Below are 9,100 nucleotides of genomic sequence, written 5' to 3' on the forward strand. Positions count from 1 at the left end.
CCCTTCCCCTATGATCCTCTGTCATGTTTCTCAGCTTCCTCATATCAGTGAGATCAAATGATACTTGTCTTTCTCTGATTCACTTATTTTACTTAGCATAATACCCTCTAGTTCCATCCACATCGTTGCAAATGGCAAGATTTCATTGTTTTGATGGCTGCATAATATTCCATTGTATATGTAGACCACATCTTTTATTTTTTTAAAGATTTTATTTATTTAATTGACAGAGAGAAGGAACACAAGCAGGGGGAGTGGGAGAGGGAGAAGCAGGCTTCCCGCCGAGCAGGGAGCCCGATGCGGGGCTCGATCCCAGGACCCTGGGACCATGACTGGAGCTGAAGGCAGTTGCTTAACCAACTGAGCCACCCAGGCGCCCCTAGACCACATCTTTTTTTATCCATTCATCTGTTGATGGACATCTAGGTTCTTTCCATAGTTTGACTATTCTGGACATTGCTGCTACAAACATTGGGGTGCATATGTCCCTTTGGATCACTACATTTGTATCTTTGGGGTAAATACCCAGTAGTGCAATAGCTGGGTCATAGGGTAGCTCTACTTTCAACTTTTTGAGGAACCTCCATACTGTTTTCCAAAGTGGCTGCACCAGCTTGCATTCCCACCAACAGTGTAGGAGGGTTCCCCTTTCTCCGCATCCCTGCCAACATCTGTTGTTTCCTGACTTGTTAATTTTAGCCATTCTGACTGGTGTGAGGTGGTATCTCATTGAGGTTTTGATTTGTATTTCCCTGATGCCAAGGGATGTTGAGCATTTTTTCATGTGTCTGTTCTTCTTTGCAGAAATGTCTTTTCATGTCTTCTGCCCATTTCTTTTTTTAAATTTAATTGAATTTTATTACGTTATGTTAGTCACCATACATTACATCATTAGTTTTTGATGTAGTGTTCCATGATTCATTGTTTATAACACTCAGTGCTCCATGCAGTACGTGCCCTCCTTAATACCCATCACCGGGCTAACCCATCCGTCCACCCCCCTCCCCCCTAAAAACCTCAGTTTGTTTCTCAGAGTCCATAGTCTCTCATGGTTCGTCTTTCCCTCCGATTTCCCCCCCTTCATTTTCCCTTCCTTCTCCTAATGTCCTCCATGCTATTCCTTACGTTCCACAAATAAGTGAAACCGTATGATAATTGACTTTCTCTTTTTGGCTTACTTCAGTTAGCATAATCTCCTCCAGTCCCAACCATGTTGATGTAAATGTTGGGTATTCATCCTTTCTGATGGCTGAGTAATATTCCATTATATATAAGACTATTTCTTGATTGGATTATTTGTTCTTTGGGTGTTGAGTTTGTTAAGTTCTTTTTTTAAAAAAAGATTTTATTTATTTATTTGACAGAGAGAGAGCGTGAGAGGGAACACAAGCAGCAGGAGTGAGAGAGGGAGAAGCAGGCTTCCCGCAGACAGGGATCCCGATGCAGGGCTCGATCCCAGGATCCTGGGATCATGACCTGAGCCGAAGGCAGATGCTTAACACTGAGCCACCCAGGTGCCCCGAGTTTGATAAGTTCTTTATAGTTTGGATATAGTTCTTTATCTGATATGTCATTTGCAAATATCTTCTCCCATTCTGTTTGTTGTCTTTTGGTTTGTTGACTGTTTCCTTTGATTTGCAGGAGGTTTTTATCTTTTTTTTTCAATCTTTAAATTTTTTTATTATGTTAATCACCATACATTACATCATTAGTTTTTGATGTAGTGTTCCATGATTCATTTTTTGTGCATAACAACCCAGTGCTCCATGCAGAACGTGCCCTCTTTAATACCCATCACCAGGCTAACCCATCCCCCCACCCCCCTCCCCTCTAGAACCCTCAGTTTGTTTTTCAGAGTCCATCGTCTCTCATGGTTCCTCTCCCCCTCCCATTTACTCCCCTTCATTCTTCCCCTCCTGCTATCTTCTTTTTTTTTTCTTAACATACTTTGCATTATTTGTTTCAGAGGTACAGATCTGTGATTCAACAGTCTTACACAATTCACAGCGCTCACCATAGCACATACCCTACCCAATGTCTATCACCCAGCCACCCCGTCCCTCCCACCTCCCCACCGCTCCAGCAACACTCAGTTTGTTTCCTGAGATTAAGAATTCCTCATATCAGTGAGGTCATATGATACATGTCTTTCTCTGATTGACTTATTTCACTCAGCATAACACCCTCCAGTTCCATTCACGTCGTTGCAAATGGCAAGACCTCATTCCTTTTGATGGCTGCATAATATTCCATTGTGTATATATACCACTTCTTCTTTATCCATTCATCTGTCGATGGACATCTGGGCTCTTTCCACAGTTTGGCGATTGTGGACATTGCTGCTATAAACATCGGGGTGCACGTACCCCTTCGGATCCCTACATTTGTATCTTTGGGGTAAATACCCAGTAGTGCAATTGCTGGATCATAGGATAGCTCTATTTTAAACTTTTTGAGGAACCTCCATACTGTTTTCCAGAGTGGTTGCACCAGCTTGCATTCCCACCAACAGTGTAGGAGGGTTCCCCTTTCTCCGTATTCCCGCCAACATCTGTTGTTTCCTGACTTGTTAATTTTAGCCATTCTAACTGGTGTGAGGTAGTATCTCATTGAGGTTTTGATTTGGATGTCCCTGATGCCGAGCGATGTTCAGCACTTTTTTATGTCTCTGTTGGCCATTTGGATGTCTTTGGAAAAATGTCTGTTCATGTCTACTGCCTATTTCTTGATTGGATCATTTGTTCTTTGCGTGTTGAGTTTGATAAGTTCTTTATAGATTTTGGATACTAGCCTTTATCTGATATGTCATTTGCAAATATTTTCTCCCATTCTGTCGGTTGTCTTTTGGTTTTGTGGACTGTTTCTTTTGCTGTGCAAAAGCTTTTTATCTTGATGAGGTCCCAAGAGTTCATTTTTGCTCTTGCTTCCCTTGCCTTTGGCGATGTTTCTAGGAAGAAGTTGTTGTGGCTGAGGTCGAAGAGGTTGCTGCCTGTGTTCTCCTTTAGGATTTTGATGGACTCCTGTCTCACGTTTAGGTCTTTCAACCATTTGAAGTCTATTTTTGTGTGTGGTGTAAGGAAATGGTCCAGTTTCATTCTTCTGCATGTGGCTGTCCAATTTTCCCAACACCATTGGTTGAAGAGACTGTCTTTTTTCCATTGGACATTCTTTCCTGCTTTGTCAAAGATGAGTTGACCATAGAGTTGAGGGTCCATGTCTGGGCTCTCGATTCTGTTCCATTGATCTATGTGTCTGTTTTTGTGCCAGTACCATATTGTCTTGATGATGACAGCTTTGTAATAGAGCTTGAAGTCCGGAATTGTGATGCCGCTAGCTTTGCTTTTCTTTTTCAACATTCCTCTGGCTATTCGGGGTCTTTTCTGGTTCCATACAAATTTTAGGATTATTTGTTCCATTTCTTTGAAAAAAGTGGATGGTATTTTGATGGGGATTGCACTGAATGTGTAGATTGCTCTAGGTAGCACTGACATCTTCACAATGTTTGTTCTTCCAATCCATGAGCATGGAATGTTTTTCCATTTCTTTGTGTCTTCCTCAATTTCTTTCATGAGTATTTTATAGTTTTCTGAGTACAGATCCTTTGCCTCTTTGGTTAGATTTATTCCTAGGTATCTTATGGTTTTGGGTGCAATTGTAAATGGGATCGACTCCTTAATTTGTCTCTCTTCTGTCTTGTTGTTGGTGTATAGGAATGCCACTGATTTCTGTGCATTGATTTTATATGCTGCCACTTTACTGAATTCCTGTGTGAGTTCTAGCAGTTTTGGGGTGGACTCTTTTGGGTTTTCCACATACAGTATCCTATCATCTGCAAAGAGTGAGAGTTTGACTTCCTCTTTGCCGATTTGGATGCCTTTGATTTCTTTTTGTTGTCTGATTGCTGTGGGTAGGACTTCTAATACTATGTTGAATAGCAGTGGTGATAGTGGACATCCCTGCCGCGTTCCTGACCTTAGGGGGAAAGCTCTCAGCTTTTCCCCATTGAGAATGATATTCAGTGTAGGTTTTTCATAGATGGCTTTTATGATATTGAGGTAAGTACCCTCTGTCCCTATACTCTGAAGAGTTTTGATCAAGAAAGGATGTTGTACTTTGTCAAATGCTTTTTCTGCATCTATTGAGAGGATCATATGGTTCTTGTTCTTTCTTTTGTTAATGTATTGTATAACGTTGATTGATTTGCAGATGTTGAACCAACCTTGCAGCCCAGGGATAAATCCCACTTGGTCGTGGTGAATAATCCTTTTAATGTACTGTTGGATCCTATTGGCTAGTATTTTGGTGAGAATTTTTGCATCCATGTTCATCGAGGATATTAGTGTAATTCTCCTTTTTGATGGGGTCTTTGTCTGGTTTTGGGATCAGGGTAATGCTGGCCTCATAAAACGAGTTTGGAAGTTTTCCTTCCATTTCTATTTTTTGGAACAGTTTCAGGAGAATAGGTATTAATTCTTCTTTAAATGTTTGGTAGAATTCCCCTGGCCCTGGGGAAAAGCCATCTGGCCCTGGGCTTTTGTTTCTTGGGAGATTTTTGATGACTGCTTCAATTTCCTTAGAGGTTATAGGTCTGTTCAGGTTTTCTATTTCTTCCTGGTTCAGTTTTGGTAGTTGATACATCTCTAGAAATGCAGACATTTCTTCCAGGTTATCTAATTTGCTGGCATAGAGTTGCTCATAATATGTTCTTAAAATGTTTGTATTTCTTTGGTGTTGGTTGTGATCTCTCCTCTTTCATTCATGATTTTGTTGATTTGGGTCATTTCTCTTTTCTTTTTGATAAGTCTGGCCAGGGGTTTATCAATCTTGTTAATTGTTTCAAAGAACCAGCTCCTAGTTTCGTTGATCTGTTCTACTGTTCTTTTGGTTTCTAGTTCATTGATTTCTGCTCTGATCTTTATTATTTCTCTTCTCCTGCTGGGTTTAGGCTTTATTTGCTGTTTTTTTCTCCCGGTCCTTTAGGTGTAGTGTTAGGTTGTGTATTTGAGACCTTTCTTGTTTCTTGAGAAAGGCTTGTATTGCTATATACTTTCCTCTTAGGACTGCCTTTACTGTGTCCCAAAGATTTTGAACAGTTGTGTTTTCATTTTCATTGGTTTCCATGAATTTTTTTTAAAGATTTTATTTATTTATTTGAGAGAGAGAGAGAATGAGAGATAGAAAGCACGAGAGGGAAGAGGATCAGAGGGAGAAGCAGACTCCCTGCTGAGCAGGAAGCCCGATGTGGGACTCAATCCCGGGACTCCAGGATCATGACCTGAGCTGAAAGCAGTCGCTTAACCAACTGAGCCACCCAGGCGCTCTCCATGAATTTTTTTAATTCTTCTTTAATTTCCTGGTTGACCCATTCATTCTTTAGTAGGATGCTCTTTAGCCTCCATGTATTTGAGTTCTTTCCGACTTTCCTCTTGTGATTGAGTTCTAGTTTCAAAGCACTGTGGTCTGAAAATATGCAGGGAATGATCCCCATCTTTTGGTACCGGCTGAGAACTGATTTGTGACCTAGGATGTGATCAATTCTGGAGAATGTTCCATGGGCACTAGAGAAGAATGTGTATTCTGTTGCTTTGGGATGGAATGTTCTGAATATGTCTGTGAAGTCCATTTGGTCCAGTGTGTCATTTAAAGTCTTTATTTCCTTGTTGATCTTTTGCTTAGATGATCTGTCCATTTCAGTCAGGGGGGTGTTAAAGTCCCCCACTATTATTGTTTGTTGTCAATGTGTTTCTTTGCTTTTGTTATTAATGCCTTATATAATTGGCTGCTCCCATGTTCGGGGCATAGATATTTACAATTGTTAGATCTTCTTGTTGGATAGACCCTTTAAGCAGGATACAGTGTCCTTCGTCATCTCTTATTACAGTCTTTGTTTTAAAATCTGTCTGATATAAGCATTGCCACCCCAGCTTTCTTTTGGTGTCCATTAGCATGGTAATGCTAATCTGGGGGTGTCTTTGGGTCTAAAATGAGTCTCTTGCAGACAGCATATGGATGGGTCTTGTTTTTTAATCCAGTCTGATAGCCTGTGTCTTCTGATTGGGGCATTTAGCCCATTTACACTCAGGGTAACTATGGAAAGATAGGAATTTAGTGCCATTGTATTGGCTGTAAGGTGACTGTGACTGTATATTGTCTGTGTTCCTTTCTGATCTATGCTGCTTTTAGGCTCTCTCTTTGCTTAGAGGACCCCTTTCAAGATTTCTTGTAGGGCTGGTTTCGTGTTTGCAAATTCCTTTAGTTTTTGTTTGTCCTGGAAACTTTTTATCTCTCCTTCAATTTTCAATGATAGCCTAGCTGGATATAGTATTCTTGGCTGCATATTTTTCTCGTTTAGTGCTCTGAAGATATCATGCCAGTCCTTTCTGGCCTGCCAGGTCTCTGTGGATAGGTCTGTTGCCAATCTAATGTTTCTACCATTCTAGTTTACATATCTCTTCTCCCGAGCTGCTTTCAGGACTTTCTCTTTGTCTCTGAGACTCATAAGTTCTACTATTAGATGTCAGGGTGTTGACCTATTTTTATTGATTTTGAGGGGCATTCTCTGTGTCTCCTGGGTTTTGATGCCTGTTTCCTTCCCCAAATTAGGGAAATTCTCTGCTATAATTTTCTCCAGTATACCTTCTGCCCCTCTCTCTCTTTCTTCTTCTTCTGGGATCCCAATTATTCTAATTTTGTTTCATCTTATGGCATCACTTAACTCTCAAATTCTGACCTCGTGATCCAGTAGTTGTTCATCTCTCTTTTTCTCAGCCTCTTTATTTTCCATCATTTGGTCTTCTCTATCACTAATTTTCTCTTCTGCCTCATTTATACTGGCATTTAGAGCTTCCATTTTTTATTGCACCTCATTAATAGCCTTTTTGATTTCTACTTGGTTAGATTTTAGTTCTTTTATTTCCCCAGAAAGGGATTCTCTATTATCTTCTATGCTTTTTTCAAGCCCAGCTAGTATCTTTATAATCATCATTCTGAACTCTAGTTCTGACATCTTACTAATGTCCGTATTGATTAGGTCCCTGGCCGTTGGTACTGCCTCTTGTTTTTTTTTTTTTTTTGATGTAAATTTTTCCATTTTGTCATTTTTGTCCAGAGAAGAATAGATGAGTGAGAGAACAAATTGCTAAAAGGGTAACAACTACCCCAGAAAAATATACACTAAATAAATCAGAAGAGACCCGAAACTGGGGTGGGGAAAAAAAAGAATGTGATCAGGTGGGTGAATAGAACAGAGCCACACACTAGATTTTGCGTGTTTTTTGGTGTGTTAGAAGAAACTGCCTCCCAAAATTTTAAAGAAAGAAAAACGTATATATACAAAAATAAGGGGAAATATAATGAAGGGACGGAATATGACTCTAAAGATGAAAATTAAGAAAGATTTTAAAAAAGGAATTGATAAGACAAGAAGTTGGTTGAAAAAAGAAAGAAAAAAAAGGGAGAGAATGTGATTAGCCCTCCCGGACCACCCTTTCTAAAATAGTACTTTCCATCACTCTCTCATAACTTTGCATTATCTTACTTTCTTTATTTTTTTAAATTCAGCTTTACTGAGGTGTAACTGAGATATAAAATTGTAAGATATTTAAAGTGTACATCAGGGGCACCTGGGTTGCTCAGTTGTTAAGCGTCTGCCTTTGGCTCAGGTCATGATCACAGAGTCCTGGGATTGAGCCCCACATCAGGCTCCCTACTCAGCAGGAAGCCTGCTTCTCCCTCTCCCACTCCCCCTGCTTGTGTTCCCTCTCTCACCGTCTCTCTCTCTCTGTCAAATATATAAATAAAAAATTCTTAAAAAAAATAAAGTGTACATCATGGTGATTTGATATTTGTATACATTATGAAAAGATACCCTCCTTCCATGTGGATAATTAACACATCTATCACCTCATGATTCAAATTTTTGGTTTGGTTTAGTTTGCTGAGAACATTTAAGTTCTACTCTCTCAGCAGATTTCAATTATAAAATACAGGGTTATCAACTATAGTCGCCATTTTTTACATGAGATCCTTAGACCTTATTGATATTATAGCTGAAGTTTCTACCTTTTTATCAACTTTTCCCTTTTTCCATGACCCTGAGGGCCTGTCACTCATTTTTTCATAGTTTCGATGAATTTGACTCTTTTTTTAAGATTCCAAATATAAGTGATGTTATGCAGTATTTGCCTTTCTCTGACTTATCTCACTTAGCATTATGCCCTCAAGGTCCATCCATGTTGCCACTATGGTAGGATGTCCTTTCACATGGATGAGTGACATTCTCTTTCATATATATGTAAAATCATAGATTATATCATATCTCATATAATCATAAATTAATTGCTTGTGTATGTATGAATTTTTTTCTAGGATTTCTCTTTTGTTCCATTGATCTATGCATCTCTTTTTATTTTAATACCATCCACGTTTTGATTACTATGGCTTTGTAATATAATTTGAAATCAGGAAGTGTGATGCCTTGACCTTTGTTGTTCTTTCAAGATTGCTTCTGCAATTCAGGGTCTTTTGTAGTTCCATACAAATGTTAGGATTATTTGTTGTATTTCTGTGAGAAATGGCATTGGCACTGTGATAGGGATTGCATCAAGTCTGTAGCTTCCTTTAGGTAGTATGTAAATTTTAACAATATTTTTCCAATCCATGAGCATGGACTATCTTTCCACTTATTTGTGTCTTCCATTATTTTCCTCAGCTCTTTTTTAAATTTTATTTTATTATGTTATGTTAGTCACCATACAATGCATCATTAGTTTTTGATGTAGTGATCCATGATTCATTGTTTTCTTATAACATCCAGTGCTCCATGCAATATGTACCCTCCTTAATAACCATCACTGGGCTAACCCATCCCTCCATCCACCACCCCCAACCTCCTCCCCTCTAAAACCCTCAGTTTGTTTCTCAGAGTCCATAGGCTCTCATGGTTCGTCTCCCCCTCTGATTCCCTCCCCCCTTAATTTTTCCCTTCCTTCTCCTAATGTCCTCCAGGCTATTTCTTATGTTCCACAAATAAGTGAAACCATATGATAATTGACTTTCTCTGCTTGACTTATTTCACTTAACATAATCTCCTCTGCTCCCA

This window comes from Eumetopias jubatus, unplaced genomic scaffold (genome assembly GCF_037043125.1).
Source record: "Eumetopias jubatus isolate StellerSeaLion01/CBP00866 unplaced genomic scaffold, mEumJub1_p1.0 scaffold_6, whole genome shotgun sequence".
Lineage (NCBI taxonomy): Eukaryota > Metazoa > Chordata > Mammalia > Carnivora > Otariidae > Eumetopias > Eumetopias jubatus.